Source organism: Prionailurus viverrinus, chromosome A1 (assembly GCF_022837055.1).
Source record: "Prionailurus viverrinus isolate Anna chromosome A1, UM_Priviv_1.0, whole genome shotgun sequence".
Lineage (NCBI taxonomy): Eukaryota > Metazoa > Chordata > Mammalia > Carnivora > Felidae > Prionailurus > Prionailurus viverrinus.
Window position 1 is genome coordinate 77,034,840 of NC_062561.1, and position 19,037 is coordinate 77,053,876.

Sequence of the window (19,037 nt, forward strand, 5' to 3'; positions counted from 1 at the left end):
CCCTCTGCCTCTCTCCCTCTCTCTCAAAAATAAATAAACATTTAAAAAATTTTTAATTGTACACCAATGACCTTGTAAGATATAATCTTATCCTATCATCTATTGTAAGAATAAATTGTATCACGCTACAATTCTGGTATTTATTACACATCTTCTCTGTAGTATTCACATGCGTTAAATTTGCATGTTCTTCTACTCTACATCCCTCTATGTTTCTTTGAAATTTGCTCGTCAACGTCACTGAAAAGTCAGTGCTAGGAGACAGAGGAAGGTCAAATTATAGCATAGACTTTTCAATGTCAAATATGTTAAAAGGTCAGTACTTGAAAATACATAGTTTTGGGGGTAAAACAGCAACATGCAAGGATGCCAGTGAAGAAATTTTATAACCTCAGGTATCTTTAACTGGAATTACCAAAGGGTCAAAGAAAGAAACAAAGCAATACTTGTTTCTACACTGGACTATCCCTGCTCCCGTTGGTTGTGAAGTAAAAAGGAAAGTTCACCCAAATTATTTTTAAAATTACGGAAAAGTACCGTCATTAGAGCTTGAAGAAGCAATTAAATTTCTTTTTTGATCCAAGAATCCCTTTCACTCAGAAGGTCTTTATTCTATGAATTCAATGAAAATGAATCCTTGGAAACTCATACTCTTTTTTTTTTTATTCTTTTGTAAACTTATTTTATGAAAGCACTAACTTGATAGTCCAGATCAGGCTGTCCTCTCCAAATGTCTGTGGAGTCAGACCTGATGAGTAAATCTTCTCGACTCATTTTCTCCAAGAAAGCATTCCAGTCCTAATTCAAAAGGCCATAGCACAACGTCCTGGCAAATCATTGCTACTTAGGCGGGTAATGAGTGCCTGTGCTCTGGCCCAGCCTGGTAAGAATAGTGCTTTCCACGCTTGCCAGTGTGGCCCTGGCTCCCGAGCCAGCAAATCTGTACAAACAAGCTACAGGCATCGTGTTTGCTCATTTTGAAGACACTAAATAATACTTAAAAGAACAAATATTAACACAGGATGGCCTTCCTTAAAAAAAGTGTTAAAATAGGCATGTAAGCCAAAAGTCATGTAAAATAAAGGAAGCATCGAAGTCAGCGGAATTGGGGACACAGGCTGTTTGAAAACCAAGTACAGTGAGTTCCCTCATTCTCATCATACACTACGATTAATTACAGATGAATTGAGAGTTTAATGTATGTGACGTATAAACAAAAACATAAAGAAGCTGGAAGACAGAATTTAGTTGTTTTTTCTGACTTCTAATGCAGAGGAAGGAAACTTTCTAAGCACCAGGCTATGGTAGACATTGAAAACTTTCGATATTTTAAAGCAAACTCCAGATACAAAAAGAGATCACTAATGACATTAAAAGACAAGCCAATGAGAGACTATATTCACAGTAAACATACGTAAAATGGGTTAATAGCTTGAATTTATAAAGAACACTTCTCATTAAGGAGAGCACTAAGACCTCCAATGGAGAAAGAGGCTAAGTCACAAGCATGAAAGCTACAAGGCAGGAAATGCACAGGGGTAGTAAATCTATGTTAACAAAGGTTCAACTCACTAATAAGCAAATAAATGGGAATTAAATTGCAATAGACCTTTTATAGCTAGTAAATAAGCAGATTTTGGATAATGAAACTAGGTAACACTGGTGAGCATTTACTAAAATAAACGTTATGGCGTTATTGGTCTACATATGAGTAGAGTCCAAGTCAATTAATACCAGCTTGGTATGGCCTGCCCAGTCAGAAAGGATTGAGGCCACAGATGTGGAGAGGGTCCTAGAGTTCACCCTGTGCCTTGGGAAAGTCTGAGGGCTCCCGGGAAGGGACTGGATGGCCAGGGAGGAGGGACTCATACAGCAGCTATTTACGAACCAGCACATAGGTTGGCTGTACCAACGTGTGGTGACAGAAAATCGGTTCAAGTATTACTTTATTTAAAGAAATGAATTGCAAAAACTAAAAAGAAAAAAATGATGAGTTTATCCTTTGACCTAGTAATCCCAATGTTCTATCGCCATTAAGAAAAGGGGGACGCCTGGGTGCCTCAGTCAGTGAAGCAACTGACTCTTGATATCAGTTCAGGTCATGAGATTGAGCCCCATGTCTGGCTCTGCACTGAGCGTAGAGCCTGCTTGGGATTCTCTCTCTGCCTTTCTCTCCATCCCTCCACCACTCATGCTCTCTCTCTCTCTCAAAATAAATAAACTTTAAAAAAAAAAGAAAAGAAAAAAGTTCAGAACAATTTATGAACAGGTATTGATCATGAAATTAATATCAACATAACAATGATAGCTAAATGAATAACATGTTCACTATATGCCAACCATTCTAGGCGATATAGATTATCTCATTTAATACAATTGTGACACCTAGCTTTTTATCATAATCCTCATTTTATAGATGAGGAAACCGTGGTATGAAACCTAGTGTGCACAAGGTCACACAGTTACTAAGTGAAAGAACCAGAATTCAAACTTTGCCCCCCCACCCCCGTCTGCATTTACTCATTAGCAATGTGGTTAATAATGCAACTTTGTATGAATTAGCAGGCTTCGTAGCAGCTTCTTAAGCAAAAAATAATGATTAGCCTATCTAATTATATTTAGGTCACTTATATTTTCATTTGCTAATGTTATCTCCTACTCCCTAACCAGCTATTCTCCATAAGATAACCTTATACTTTAGCTGCAAATCGTCGTGTGGTGATGATTCAAACGATCTGCCTGAAAGGACTCATTTCTCTTCATCCCCCCACAAAGTGGTAAATGTGTTTCGATTAGAACTCATCATTAAAGCCATCGGAAACAACATTCCGCTCAAAGCAAAAGCGTAGGCATGCCTTGATTGGCCAGCCTCGCTGGGCCCCACTTGTGTTGGGCGCCTGCCCCCCCCCCCAACCACCTGCTGCCACTGGAGTCTGGGTTTGGAGCCAGAACCAAATAAAAAACACACTATCTCTGTCATTAGATTACATCATACAGCACAGTTTGTGGTTTTACGAGACGGTAAGGTGTATCTTCACAAAGACCTTTCAGGAATGAACCATTTCTTTTTAAATCTCGGGAAAAAAAATTATCTAAAAATAATTACTTTTTTCCCCCCAAATTTTAAACCCAAGTTGCCCTCCACAATGGAAATCTTAATACCGTTTTTTCTAAACTTGTGTGATTATGGAAATTTGCAACAAGCACGCCTCTTCAAGTGAATCCTACTTTATTCTTTGCCTCCTCTATGGCTGTAGCCGCTAATCACGTACAACATAAAGAGATCCCCTGTGGGGAGTGGGTTCCAGGCTTAGCTTTCTGTGTAAAAAATGCAGTTCACCAAGAGTGCCTCATCTGAAATCCCTCATGGGAATTTCCCTCATGAGCACTATCTCGTCCTGCTAATACACCCTCGAGAAGATGATACCAGAAACTCACGTCAGTCTCATTCTCCAGATTTTTACAGAAAGTTCTGCAGGCTGCTTGTGTATTTGGAGATGAAAAACCTCCGTGACACAAACTGGGCTTTTTTTTTTCATCCTTTGAGCCGATGAGCTCTGGATTTGCTCCTGAGCAGATCGGGAACCGTGTTTAAATGTGAAGCCAGGGAGAGAGAGCTCACCTCGCCTAATCTCTGCCTCTTCCCATCTGCCTTCACTCAGCACCACCCAGAAGGTTTCCACGCCCCAAATCAAGCACTGAAGGCCGAGGGGGCCGGCAGGTGGGCAGAGTGAGCTCAGGCCCTACACCGGGTCTGTGCTGGGGCAGGGAGTTCAAGAACCAGGCGGGTCGTGTCTCTTCCCTCGAAGGCCAGGGTTGCACAAAAGGGGATAAAGCTTAGCGATTTACTCTGTGGAGAGGCCGAGCTCACACTTGCCGACTGTTGACAGTGCATCAAACACGCAGTGCTCCGGGCGACGGGTCTCCCACCAGCCCTGCGAGGTGGGGCATCTCATTAGGTCCTTTGACAAATGAGGCAATGTAGGCAGAAGTCGCTAGGAAACATGCTCAGGTTGGAAAAGGACAGAAGCGAGGTTTAAACCCAGGCGTCTGGGGTCCAGAGTCCAGGTTCCTAACGGGTCAGGGAGTATTGGCTCTTACCAGGGAGTATCGGCTGCAGTGCCGACTGAGGAGCTCTGGCTCAGGTCGATTAAACTACATGATTCTTCAAGGGCATTCTGTTTCCTCCCAAGTAGGCTGATTGAGCCAAAAATGCCCCTGTGTGCTTGCTGCTGCAACAAGAAACGGCTCATAGCAACATCCTGATGCGCCTCGCAAGCAGGTTCAAAATCGGCTTTGCTTTATCCTAAATGCCCCTGTTTCTTGCACTAAAAGAGAAAGTAAAGGGCACCTGGGTGGCTCAGTCGGTTAAGCATCCGACTTCGGCTCAGGTCATGATCTCGTGGTTTGTGAGGTCACGCCCACCTCGGGTTCTGTGCTGACAGGTGAAGAGCCTGCTTGTGATTCTCTCTTTCCTTGTCTCATCTGCCCCTCCCCAACTTGTTCCTTTTCTCTCTCTCTCTCTCTCTCTCTCTCTCTCTCAAAAATAAATGAGTTAACAAAGTTTTGGAGATGGTCCCAGAAAGAGAGAGCAGTCATAGATACAAGGGAGGGCGTGGCTTTCTCTCAGTGGCTCCATACGGTGCAAGAGTAGACCTCAAGAAGCCCAGAACCCACAGGAGAAAATGGTGGATGGCTGCCCAATGGGGGAGCCAAGCATCGTGACCTTCCTGGAGGCCCCGGGGGAGTCACTGAAGATTTTCTCATTCAAAATATTCAGATTTGGTGTGGAGCAAGCACACTGACGGTGGCAAGGACAAACAAAGAAGGGAGCGGTGAGATTGGAGACTGGGCGCCATCAGGACGCCAAGAAAGTAGAGGTCATTTTTGAACGAATGCGGGCAGAACAGAACGCAGTGTAACAAATATTTCTCCCACGCGCGGCAGGAAGTGAGAACCACTACCTCGATCCTAACCGTTGGTAACTTCAAGCGTTTGAATTCCACAAGTGTTTTCAGGTTCCCCCCTCACCCGCCGCCAACTCCCCCAAAGCAGGCTCTCACCCACGAAATGTGGTGCTGGAAAAATGTCCATGGTGCTCCTATTCGGTCTTCCGAACCCTTTTTGAGCTCGGGCACCGGGATGTGGCAGCCTGCAAATCCCGCCAGAAACAAGTAGGCCAACTGTAATCGTTCTAAATGAGAAAGTTTCAAGGTGGCTTCCACACGCGCAAAGGGTATCCCTAGTACTCAAAGTCCACGCGGGGTTCTCAGCAGTGGGTAGAGGTCTGGGCTTCCAGATAGCCCTGGAATCTACTGCAGCCCAGTCTTTTCCTGTCCTTTAGGAGAGCAGACTGCAAACCGTTCATTGATGACAAGCACCAGAAATTTAGGTTGTTGGCCAGGAATTTGTACTTGTTGCAATTTCAGAGACGCGGTGTTTTTCTGTACCTTCTGCCAGAGACTCATTTTTAATATCTTCCTACCAAAGAGGAAAAGACAAGAGACCTGAAATAATAGATTCATGGGGAACTGCTCCGTCAGCAACCACAGCCCTTCCTACAATTCCTATCAGCAGATGGGCAGTGACCGATCTGTTTTCCCCCCTCCCAGACCAGCTCGAAAGGTGGTTCGTGCTCCCTCCTTGTGGGGGTGCAGGTCCATGCTTCCCTTTGTGGGCGCTGAGGCTTGGGGAGCAGATTTCATCTTTCCCCAAAAGATTGCCAGTAACTTTCTCCAAAGACTCCCACCTTCTGCCCACTTCAGAACATTCCCATCGTGCCCAGCAGGTAGAGTCCACAAATGTCTAATTTCCCCACCAAGAGCAAAAGTATTTGTATGATGCTGCTTTTAAGATTCTCATCTTTCCCGCACTTGATCTTAATCCGGAAAACTGTAGATCATTTACACTAAGAATTTCGACATAAAACCAGAGATGCAGCAAGTAAGAATTCGGCTTTTGCTTTTGCTTTTTCTGTCTTTCCGTTCAAAGACTTAAAACAACTTTACAATTTTTATTAAATAAAAGCAATGTAATCACTTCAGAGGATGTAACAGAATAGACATCAAAGATACACACAAATAAGATACGGATTGCTGTCATTGAGCGACATAAAAGTATGCGTACTTGCATTTGGATTTTGTTTTACATGCACAGGCTATATACGAAAGATTTGCTTATTCGAGTCAGATGTGGCTTTTGGCAAGCAACCCCTTCGTTTTAGGTGGCCCGTTTAAAACATTTTTTTTTTTTGAAAGCTTTCACCTTATCTGCTGATTCCATTTGAATAAGGGTCAACTGTGTTGTTTTACTTCTCGTAAAAACATTCCCAGTCCCTTACAATGCCTGAAGCCCCACTTTTCTAGAGATTTCGCACCTGTCTGCGAGGAGGGGGTTAAGCCTACTGACTCAGAACACTGGATGGTGGGGGGAAAGGCACAGTGCCCCTCTTTGCAAAGTACAGTTGTATCCAGATGGTAATGAACCTGGGGGTGGGAATGAGTTCACCCTATGCTCTGGAAGCTTCTTCAACCTCTGGCGTCATGGGCTACTCACCCCTAGAAGAGTGAAGTTTTGGAATAGCATCTTTGAAACATCCCGACATGCCGGCCTACCCCCTTGGAACAGGTACCACCTCATTATCAAATTTCCAGAACCCTTGAAGCTTGCATTCCAAGGCAGTGAGGCCGAACCAGAGCTCTGCCACAGCCGACAGCTTCCACGGGGACTAAAGATCAAAGCCAGGGGACACAGGCTAGGGCAGCAGGTGAACACGTTCCCCGGGGAACAGGGTGGGGGTGTTGCAGGAGACGAGGCCCGGAACCGCCCTGCAGGCTGCCCAGCCAGAGTCAGAGAAAAACAGGTGTGGGCTGCAGGGTGGGATCAAAGGAGCGTTTGGGAATGGATTTGATGGAATGCGTTGGCCCATTTGTCAGAGTCCCACCGTAGTGCCTCAAAGCCATGACTTAATTATCATTTGCCGGGAATACCTTATTAGGGACGTAGGAGGCAAATGGGAGAGTTCTTAATTGCACCTTGTCTAACTCGAACCCGGAGACCGCGCCTTGTCTCCCAGGCTGCATCTCCGAGATAACCCACCTGGGTTGACTCCGTTTTCCAGCTGAATGCTGCTTGTGAGGCTCCTAAACCTTTCACATCAGAGGGAACGGGACAGAAGCCGGGAGAGGACCGATCTGTTGAATGACGCCCAATCCTCCTGCCCATGTCTAAAAGAGAAAGGGTTACACAAGCAAAAAACTGTGGGCTGTTTCATGTTTCAGTGAAAGGAGAGGAGACCCAAGAATGCCACAGAGGACCCCGGGGTTCAAAATATTTAGAAACTTCCTTTACTCTCCAAACAAAACCAGAATGGCAAAGGGAGACGCAGAAATTCAAAACAGGCTTACGAGAGAATTGGCGGGCTCTGTGGCTCAACAAACTGGTGATTTGGGCTCAAACAAGCAACAACTGGTTCAGTTCCCGTCTTCTCTGAGATGCCTGAGCCTCAGAGAGGGAGCAATGTGTCCTGAGAGCATAAAACACAATTTATTACCTCCCGGGGTTGAAATACCCCCCCCCCCCCCGACACGGTGCCGAGAGAGTGTTCCAGAAACCAGTGACGTTTCAGGAAGAAATCATTGTTTTGGTAAGGTGTTGGCCATGTCCCGTCCTCAGCTCGGTGCCAAACAGAAAGGAGGCAAATAAAACAAGATAAGAAGAGCGATGGAAGCATCTGAATGCTTGGTTCCAACAGTTAGACGGTTCCTCTCCAATCGGGCCTCTAGCGCCGCGCGTAATGGTTTCGGAGCCAGCAAGGATGTGGAAGGTTGGGGCCAAAACGTTAAGTCTGTGTTCTGAGTATTTCACAGAAGCCTTATCGAGCAACTTCTGGGTCAGATCCTTTGTGGGGTGCCCTGGACCCCAAGCCCCTGGCGCCGGAGGAGCTCACGGCGCACAGCGGCTCACACACACACACCCCTTTCCACATGAAGGGCCTGGAATGTAGTAGGAAGGGTACCGAGGAGGAGGAAAGGTTAACCGTCCCCCGGGAGCTGATCTTGAAAGATGCACGAGAAAAAGAAAAGCCCCGTAGGCAGAGGAAATGGGACCCTTATAATTTTTTGTCCCCTATGCTTGGAATGTTCTTCGCAGAGACTGGACAGTGCTCCCGTCTTGAAGATGCAGGTCTCTGCTCCCAGGGCCCGTCTCCCTGGAACCCTCTCTCGGCCCCCCTCCTCCACCCAGCTCCAGACTTCACTCTGCTTCATTTTCTTCATGGTTATCGCTCTAAGGATTTCAGATGACTTTTAATGATTCTATCTGCTATTTCCCCATTATAGTGTCCATTGCACTGTGGGCTCCAAGAGTGAGAGGGCTTTGGTTTTCTTGTTCGTCTTAGTGTCTCCAACATCTAGAGTGTGCGACCCAGCATCGCTGGTCAGTAAGTATCCGTGCAACCAACAGAGAAATCAGTGATACTACGGCAGTGTGTTTTTAACAGGAGATTTGTTTTCATCGCTGAAAGAAAACAAGGCAAAATTATTTGCCAGTGTAATACAGGAGTGCTTTGATTTTAGCATTTCAAACAAGTATGATCACAGCCTTACACATGAAGCACGAACACCGTATCTGTTTTAAAATTTCACACCAACCTTAGAACGCAAATGGAGGGGGCTCGCCAACCCCCTTCACCCTCCTCCACATGCTTTTGATAAAAGGCATTATAATTGGGCAATTTCGTTGATGTAAATTACTGTCTGAATAGCTTCATAGTAAATACTGTATTTCTATAACTTAATATTGTTTGGTGGGGGGAAAGAGTTTGTTTGTTTGTTTGTTTGTTTGTTTCTCACAGACTCCAGAAAGCTTACTGCATTCCAAGGTTTGGTTTTATTTTGAGCTCATCAGCTTAAGGATGAAAACCAAAAGATTGAGGTTCAAGTTCTGTCTTTATCATCATCTTCCATCTAATGCCGAGCGAGAGAGCGTCTCTCCTGTTGGTTTCCCTAGCTGCAAAATTAGGATAATAATAGCTTTCCTCCCCTATCTCGGCGAGATGTTGGGAGGATTAAAAAATATCACCTTTTTAATTAGTGTAGAAACTCTGCGATTTTAAGGAAGGTGTGACGTTCGCACAGGCTAGTGTTCAGTTTCCCGTCCTGCACTACTTTAATGGAAAGAACTGTTAGAAATCCAGCTGCTGAGAGAAAACACGAGCCAGAGAATCCTCTGTGTGATGGATGGGGTTGCGGAGAATCAATGATAATAGTATACACATTGGGCTTGGTGGGGATTTTCCTTCTAAAGACGTTAAGTATTTTATAAATATTATCTCTTTCATCCTTTTAAACTTCCTGTGATGTGGCATTTATTACTCTCAGCTTCCAGATGGACAACTAACCGCAGAGAAATGTATGATCTTCCCAAAGGCACATGATGGCTGAGTCTCAGTGCGCTCAGTTGAATGGCTTTGATGGACTGAGTCACTCATTCATTTGCTTATCCACTTGGTCACTCAACAGGAAATGTGGAGAATCCATTCTGTGTGAGGCACTGCACTCAGGACATGGGGCGGGGGTGGGGGGGGGGGTGGGCAGGGATGAGTAGAGCACCTTGACAGGCACTGAGGTGAGAAGACCAAAGAGGTGGGCACGATATACTATGAGAAGGAGAAGACAGTACTCTATTAAGGACGCGTACATTTTCTTGTCGCATACGGCTGATGCTGTCTATCTCCTCATGGAGATTCAAATATACCCTCAGTGACATAAAAGACACACAGCAAGTTCTGGCCAGTAAAACCCAGCTTAAAAAACAAATAAGAAGGGTGTGTGCTTGTCGTATGTCCTTCGGATAAGTACATGTGAGCATCAATCTGTAGGCACCGGAAAATAAACAAGGAAGTGTTAAGCTGTTAAGACGGTAGGTCCCTGGGGCGCCTGGGTGGCTCGGTCGGTTAAGCGTCCGAGTTCAGCTCAGGTCACGATCTCGCGGTCCGTGAGTTCGAGCCCCGAGTCGGGCTCTGGGCTGATGGCTCAGAGCCTGGAGCCTGCTTCCGATTCTGTGTCTCCCTCTCTCTCTGCCCCTCCCCCGTTCATACTCTGTGTCTCTCTGTCTCAAAAATAAATAAACGTTAAATAAAATAAAATAAAATAAAAAAGACGGTAGGTCCCTTCCTTTTTTGCACCTTCATGTATTTTCTGAACAGTTTTGCAGTAAGCATGTACTGAGTTTTTAATGGAAACAGGTTCCTTTACTGATTTTAAAATAACATGTTTATTCGCAAATAGATCAAATAGTGTAAAATAGAAATGGTTCAAATAAGAAGCAAATGTTTCTTCTTAGTCTCAACTCTCAGAAATAACCACCAGCGTCGATGTGTTTTATAGAAATCCTCATTTTTTTATTCACATATATGTATACATTTTTAAAAGGAGATTATCACTGGGGTTCTGTCCCAAAATTATATACACCTTTCCAGGTTAATATATGTTGCTTTATTTTATTTCTTAATGGATGGACTGAAATAAGTTTAACAAAATTCCTACTATTAGACCTTATATTCTTTCTCCCTCCTTCTTTCCTTCCTTCTTCTCTCCCTTCCTTGCTTCCTTCCTCTCCTCTTGGTGCCTTTCTTTCTCTCTCTCTTTCTTTTTTCTTTCTTTTAATAGCAGGTTGACACTACAGACCCCCATGCACATATCTTTTGAAATTTGTCAGATGATTTCCTTAAGATAAAATCCTAGAGTGGCCAAAATGAACAAATCAGGAGACTATAGATGCTGGAGAGGATGTGGAGAAACGGGAACCCTCTTGCACTGTTGCTGGGAATGCAAACTGGTGCAGCCACTCTGGAAAACAGTGTGGAGGTTCCTCAGAAAACTAAAAATAGATCTCCCCTATGACCCAGCAATAGCACGGCTGGGAATTTACCCAAGGGATACAGGAGTGTTGATGCATAGGGGCACTTGTACCCCAATGTTTATAGCGGCACTTTCAACAATAGCCAAATTATGGGAAGAGCCTAAGTGTCCATCAACTGACGAATGGATAAAGAAGTTGTGGTTTATATATACAATGGAATACTACCTGGCAATGAGAAAGAATGAAATCATGCCATTTGCAGCAACGTGGATGGAACTGGAAGATATTATGCTAAGTGAAATAAGTCAGGCAGAGAAAGACAGATACCATATGTTTTCACTCATATGTGGATCATGAGAAACTTAACAGAAGGTCGGGGGGAGGGGAAGGGGGCAAAAAAAGTTACAGAGAGGGAAGGAGACAAACCATAAGAGACTCTTAAATACTGAGAACAAACTGAGGGTAGATGGGGGGTGGGGGGGAGGGGAAAGTGGGTGATGGGCATTGAGGAGTGCACCTGTTGGGACGAGCACTGGGTGTGGTCTGGAAACCAATCTGACAATAAATTATATAAAAAATAAGCAAATATTAAAAAGTAAAAAATAAGTTTAAAAAAATTTTTTTTAATTTTTTTTAACGTTTATTTATTTTTGAGACAGAGAGAGACAGAGCATGAACAGGGAAGGGTCAGAGAGAGGGAGACACAGAATCTGAAACAGGCTCCAGGCTCTGAGCTGTCAGCACAGAGCCCGACGCGGGGCTCGAACTCATGGACCGCGAGATCATGACCTGAGCCGAAGTCGGCCGCTCAACCGACTGAGCCACCCAGGTGCCCCAGTTTTAAAAAAATTTAAAAAAAATCCTCGAGGTGGAATTAACAAGTCAAAGAGCACTCACATCTTCAATATCAATATACATTACTGTGAAACAGTTTTCTGGAGGAAAGTTGCATTGAAATACACTTGGCCACCAACTGTGTAGAGACTTACCTGATCCCATAAACCCTTGCTGTATCATGTCTCTCATTTTTGCCCACCTGTGTGAAAAAAGACACTTCATGGTTTAAGTTGGCATAAATTCATCATTTGATTTGGGCCTCCCTTCAGAGGTTCATTTATTGGCTCTTTGTGTTTCTTCTGAAATGATTTGCCTATTCACGTCTTTGCCCCTTTGCTTCTGAAATGCTTTCTTAGTATTGATTTCCAGTAGAGTTTTATATATTAAGAATCGGAGCTATGTACCCATCCCACACGTTGCAAGCAATTCCTAATGCAGTGTTAATGAAAGAAACAAACAAAAACCTTCAAAATAAGGACAGCTGTCATTCTCAAATTTGGAAAGATAAATCATAGGCAATTACTTTAAACAGAATACTGCACAAAACAGGTGGATCAGTGTTCCAAGAAATTAAAAACATGAATTAAAAAATTTTTAAATGATTTGAGAAGCAGAGATACAAAATGAATCAAATAAATAAACCGAAGTGTATGGAACGGTGATTCTTCTAAAAGACATAGAAAATGTGAAATTATTTTTTAAGAGACAGGTTTAAAAAAAAGAATGGATCCAGTAGCTTACCCATACGTTTAGGAGGTGTTCTGAAAAGGACAATGAGCAAAGAAAGGAGAAGAAATTGTTTTGAAGTTTAAAGAGAAGAACATTTCTCAGAACTTCAGAGAGAAAGAAATGTCTGAATAAAATATTATGAAAGCAAGCAAAGAAAAACAATGAAAAGCAATTTTCTCTAAAAGTTATTTTACCAAATTCCGCGTAAATCTAATAGTAATCAGAATTTTAAAAACTTTTTATCATTTTCTTTTTATAAATTTTGACAACTAATTCTAAAATTGATCTGGGAGAATATCTTTTGATGAAGACCACTGGAAAGGAGGATTTATTTGAAATCAAATAAAATATGAATCAACAGAAGTTAAAACAAGGTCTTATTTGTGCAAAAATAAGAAATCAATGGAGCAAGATGGATGAATGAGAAACTAATTAATGTATGCCAAATATCCTATAATATGAAGATTCAAACGTTTTAAAACTAATTACTTACAAATGGTGTCGCATAATTTGTTACTTATTTGAAAAAAACTACAGTTGGATTTCCACCTCAAACCATCTACTAAGATGAATTCCAAATGGTTAAAAGAGGTAGGGGAAGAAAAAAGAGAATCCATGTGAAAAGATACAGGAGTGTTTTCTCTTTAGGATTTCAGTGTATTCGTGGCTTCCTATGCAACACACAAAATTCTGAAGCCACTAAAGTGAAAGGTGGAAAGTATGGCCTGAGATGAAGACACGTGGAAGATTGAAGGTAACCACACTTTATTGCACTTCTTCCACGGAAGGGTGAGTTCTATGATTCCTCCCCTTGAATCTAAGTGAGTATCCAGCCCAGTTCAGGTAACTCCAGTCCCTACTCCTGAGCTTAATGATTCTAAATGAAAACTACCTATCTGGGCCCCGGGCAACTCATAAAATTGTGAGAGCCGATAATTACATGTGGTCTTAAAGAACTACATTTTAACATTTTATGTAAAGCAGGGACAGAGCATTGGAACGCAATTTGGTACTGCATATAGGGTGCTCCCATAAGTTCGAAGACCGGTGACAGTGGCTCTGGGACCCAATGGTGGAGAGAAGACAGATGAGTTTTGAAGATACTGTTAGAGAAAGGTAGAATAGCCTTGAGACAACCATTAGTGGGGCTTGATGGGAGTGAAAATCATTGTACTTGGAGAAAAGGTGACCTGGTAGATAATACTGTCACCAACGGTAATGTGGAAAACAGAAAATATATTTAATGCACGGATGGATTTGGCTAAGGATATTTCTCATCAGAATGTTAAATGTTCCAACTATTTGTTAATCATGTGCGAGAAAGATAGCTAACATTTTTTTTTTAATAAGAACAGTTCGGGTTTCATGTTGAATTTCCAAAAACTAAATTGAAGGCGATACTTACTGAGATAGAAAATTAAACAATTTCTCATCCTGAGTTGCTCCAGAGGTGTCAAAGGCTCAAAAAATGAGAAATGGCTTCAGGACAAATGTAAAATCCAGAACACTATCAGTGACCATGGCTTCAGAGTAATGACTTTAATAGTGTGCTAGCCAACCTTTTGGTGAGCCCTCAGAGTGTTTTAGGTGCGTACCCAGTAGGGCCTCAAATAATCCTCAGGTCACTACCCATGGATCTTCTCTCTCAGACAATAGGAACCATAAGAGTCCTAAGCGAACGTCTCAAAGACACGCCCGACGCGAAGCAAAAAGTCTTCCGAAAACCCTAAAGAGGTTGTTCCACAGCACCCTGACTCTTGGCTCAAATAAACAGCTTATGTCAGGAAAATGTGAGTATGGCTTTTGTCTAATGATGTATAATCTGATCTGCAAGGAATCTACAAACTTTTGAAGAGAATCCTATCAGTTTTGGCTGATGGGGTTGGGGGTAGTACAAAATGAAAAGGGCCTTTGGATACCCCCTCTGCAAACTACAATGGGCAGAAAGAAGGCAGAGGAAACGTTCAGATGTGAACAGTCTATATTTTTATGGAAAAAGAAAGATGACGTGAAGGAAGAAACAAGAAACTAGGGCCCAAAGCCAAAAGCCGTGGAGAATCATTCCCAGGAAACAGAACAATTCAAAGAATTGGCAATATGTGCCCAGCTGGATTTCATAATTGCTATGGACCAATGACTGCCATGTGCCTCCTATTTTCCTCACTTTTGAATGAGAACGCCATTTGTGGTTTCTCTATGCCTGTCCAACATTGTATGTCTAGTGTGTGTGTGGATATAACTTGCCTCTTTGGTTCACAGGTCTTCAAATAGAGAGGGCCCACACCCAAGGCACCTCATTTACACCTGGACCTGATTTAGATGATAAAAGCCTGAACTTTGAACTTGAACTTGAAGCCATCAGGGTATAAATGAGGCTGTAGGTGGGAGGAGGAGTGTTAGGAAGTAGAGGGGGGCAGCGGCATAAATTTTGCATGTGGGAAATATGTAAATATGGGAATAATTTTGGTAAAAGAGTGGAGCTTGGTGGTTTAAAGTAGTCACACAAAAAAAGTAGGTCACAACATTTTTTTTAATATTCATCCTGTCTCCTCTGAATTTGGTGGGCTCTCTGACTGCCTTGACCCACAGATTAGAGCAAAAGTAATGCTTTGCCACTTTTCATGCCTAGGATTTAAGAGACTGGCCATTGCACATCTTATCTCTTGGACCACTTGTACCGGAAACAATCCACCATGCTGTGAGGGCCCCAAACACATGGACAGATGAAATTAAATGAACTCATGTGTAGACACATTAACTGGCCTCAACTGAGCCTCCAGCAGAGTTTCCAGGGACAGTAACACTGACTACCACCCTGTGTGCGAGACTTCATGGGGTCAAGCCTTTAGACGATTCTCCGCTTAGTTGCTTCGTTACCATAACCACATGAAAGACTAAGCAAGAGATTCTCACTGTGGTGCCCAGTCAGCTCACAGAACTGTATGAGATGATACCTTGTTGGTTTAAGTTGTTAGATCACAAAGAATGCATGCCCGTAACATGTAGAGAGCTGCTGCGAGTCAATAAAAAAGAAAAAGAGCTCAATACAAAAAATGGGCAAGGAATATGAAAAGGCAATTCGCAGAAAAAAGTATAAATGATAAACAAGCCTGTAAAAAAATCTCATAAGGGGCACATTGGTAGTTCAGTCAGCTAAGCACTCGACTCTTGGTTTCAGCTCAGGTCATGATCTATGGTTTGTGAGGTCAAGACTGGCATCAGACTCCACACTGACAGCATGGAGCCTGCTTGGGATTCTCTCTCTCTCTCTCTCTCTCTCTCTCTCTCTCTCTCTCTCTCCCCCTCCTTTGCTTATACTCCCTCTCTCAAAGTTAATAAATTTTTAAAAAAAGGTGCTCATAAGCTATATGAGAGAAATACAAATTAAAGTAACAAGGAGACAACTTTTTTCTTCCATCTGATTGGCAAAAGTTAAAACGACAGGTAAACGTAGTTTCAGTGGCTGCCTTGCAAAATCGATACATTTACGAACTAATATGACAGTGTGCATACTTTCATGGAAAGCAATTTGTGTCATTTTCAAATTTTATTTTATTTTATTTTTTAACTTAATTCACATGCTATTAACTTTACCATTTCTACTAGTAGGACTCTAGCCTGTGGGAAAAATATATATACATACGCATGTACATACACACACACACACACACACACACACACACACATAGGAACAGAGATGTTCATTGTGGCATGTTTTGCAATAATTAAAATGGAAAGTGATGTCAAAATTATCAATCAGTAATTAATAAACAATAAGACATCTATACTATATGAGAATTTTAAAGAATGAGGCGTAGGTACATTATTGACATGAAGGATATCCACAATGCATTTTTAAACAGAAAAGAGAGTTGCAGAACAACATATATAATATCATCTCATTTATGTTTTAAAAAGTGTGGGTATTCATGCACATTTGTAAGCATCTGCTTATGTGTATGAAAGAAAACCTCTGGAAAGATTCGCAACGAATATTAGCAACCATGGAAATGGAGTAGACGTCGTGTTGGCAGATGGAGGTGTGTGTGCGTCCACACAATTAGCATCTTTAGAAGGAGCAGACAGGTGAAGGTTATCTCTGGCCTTTGAAAATGTCCCCATCCCACTGCCACCAAACAACACACACACACATACACACACAAAGACCAAATGACCAGGGAGGAAGAGTGCACAGCCGTAGGAAGTTGTCGAAGAGGAAAATGGAATCCAGGGGAGAATTTTGCCATCAAGAGTCAAGGAAATCGTCTGAATGTTGAGCAGACACACAGGATCCAGGGGGTGGTGAAGTTGCGGGGGTGGCTTCAATTGTCTCACAGAGCAAGGGGGAAAGGGGTCCAGAGCACAAGGGTGGGGTATGGGGGCTGTAGGCCGTGCCTGGGACCATGCGCTGGCCTCTGAAGGCTGCTGGCGGGAGAGGATCTTCCAGATGGAATGGCCCAGCTAGCAGAAGCATGGCAGATGCAGAAAATGTCAGAGACTCTGCTTCACTCATGAGTCTCCCACTTCCTCCAATACAACCAAGTATTCCAGGATAAGGGACTATATTTATGCGTAAAATTTAGCCCAGATATAGCTTTTGCTGACTTACACAACACCTGATAACCAGAACACTTCCCTCTCATAGACCTCCTTTGTCCCCTTCCAGGCTATAGATGCGCTCTATCACCCTGTCCCCTGCCCTCTTGCCCCCAACAGGCCTAGGTGGGACCATATGCACACCCAAGATTAGCTCCTGAAAGTCTCCCAATGAGAAGGTGATAAGCTTGAAGTTTAACTCACTTGAACTTTTCCTTGTACAACGAAAAGGAGCAGCGCATCTAGACTTAGATCCTTACCAGACGGTCTTCCCAGAAGATGACCTCCCCTCCACTCCTAACCCAGTTCTCTTGCTTTTAGATTTGACCCAGGACCAACCACATGCACTCCCGCTAATCTACCATGGAAACACCTCTTTCTGGAAAATACCATTCAGACGTGGGGGGTTTGCTGGTTGTTTTGGTTCTTTGCCCACGAGCAAGGGAGGACAGGGTCCTCTCATTCTGGATCAGTCTTTCACCAGTGACAGCTGGGTGATTCCCTTATTTAATAACCTATTAGTTAAAGACATGTTGGGGCGCCTGGGTGGCGCAGTCGGTTAAGCATCCGACTTCAGCCAGGTCAGGATCTCGCGGTCCGTGAGTGAGTTCGGGCCCCTCGTCAGGCTCTGGGCTGATGGCTCAGAGCCTGGAGCCTGTTTCCGATTCTGTGTCTCCCTCTCTCTCTGCCCCTCCCCCGTTCATGCTCTGTCTTTCTCTGTCCCAAAAATAAATAAACGTTGAAAAAAAAAATTTTAAATAAAGACATGTTAAAATCTGAAACCACGGAGACAGCATCATCTAAACCCACTTTGGGGAGAAAATGGAGTATTTCTGCTCCCATCAAAGCTCTGGCTTTCAAGGAATGATAAATTCCTCCTAGGAAAAACTCTGACCCTTGCCCCATGCAGCCTGCAGCCTCACAGCAAAGCCACGCCAGCTTCTACTGGTCGCTCATTTTCTACCTGGGGCGATGACACCAGCTGCCATTGTAGTGCATTTATCTGGGGTCTCTCTCCAATGTATACTGGGAGCAGTTTGCCATTTCCTGTCACCATGTAATTATCACAAAGCCCTTGTACGCTGTGACAGATGTGATTTCTCCCCAGCTATGACATGGCCCGTTCAGGAAATGACTATTTTTAGGCAGAGGTCCTGGTCCCTGGTTCCATTCCCACAGCCACCTTCTATTTTCGTGCTCTGTTCAGCTCCCGGGATCTAACCGTGCCCAGAGAATTCCCACAAGAGTTTTGCAGAAAGTCAAACCTAGCGCCACTCCTGAATTAATGAAGCCCTCTTGCTGTCAGTGGAGTTTAATGGATTTCACCATCCCGTGTATTTTCACACCCAGAACAGAAAGTCATACAAAGGTAACTTAATTCAGGGGTGACCTTTGAGTTCACTGCCTGGCAGTGTTGTAAATCTTGCGCAATGGCAGGTTTATTCCCTCGTCCATGATTTCCATAGGCGGCTTCACCTTCCGTGAGGCGATGACTTAAAAGGGTTGCAAAAATGTTACCTCTGTCTAAAATGGGCTACAGACGTTGCATTTTATCAACCCTGGTGATAACTTATCCCTATTCATTCCCCAAGTTTCACAGGTTGCTACACCATCGTTTAAAAAGATTGGGTTCCCATGGTACTTAATATCTCTAGTAACTAGAAAGAAAAAAAAATTTCTATTCTGTTCTCTTGATTGAAGCACCATTTTTGGTTACTTTCTAAGGTTCAAGAATTACCAAACGTGGGGCTTTATTTTTCAATTTTTCTTGCTATCATCTTAAGTCATTTCATGATCAGTTGTAATTCTCATCTTTAGCATTAAATGCAGGGACGCCTAGGTGGTTCAGTCGGTTAAGTGTCTGACTCTTGATATCCCAGCTCAGGTCGTGATCCCAAGGTTCGTGGGTTCGAGCTCCACATCAGGCTCTGCTCAGACAGTGCGGAGTCTGCTTGGGATTCTCTCTCTCCCTCCCTATACCCTTCCCTCATTCTGTCTCTCTCTCTCAAAAT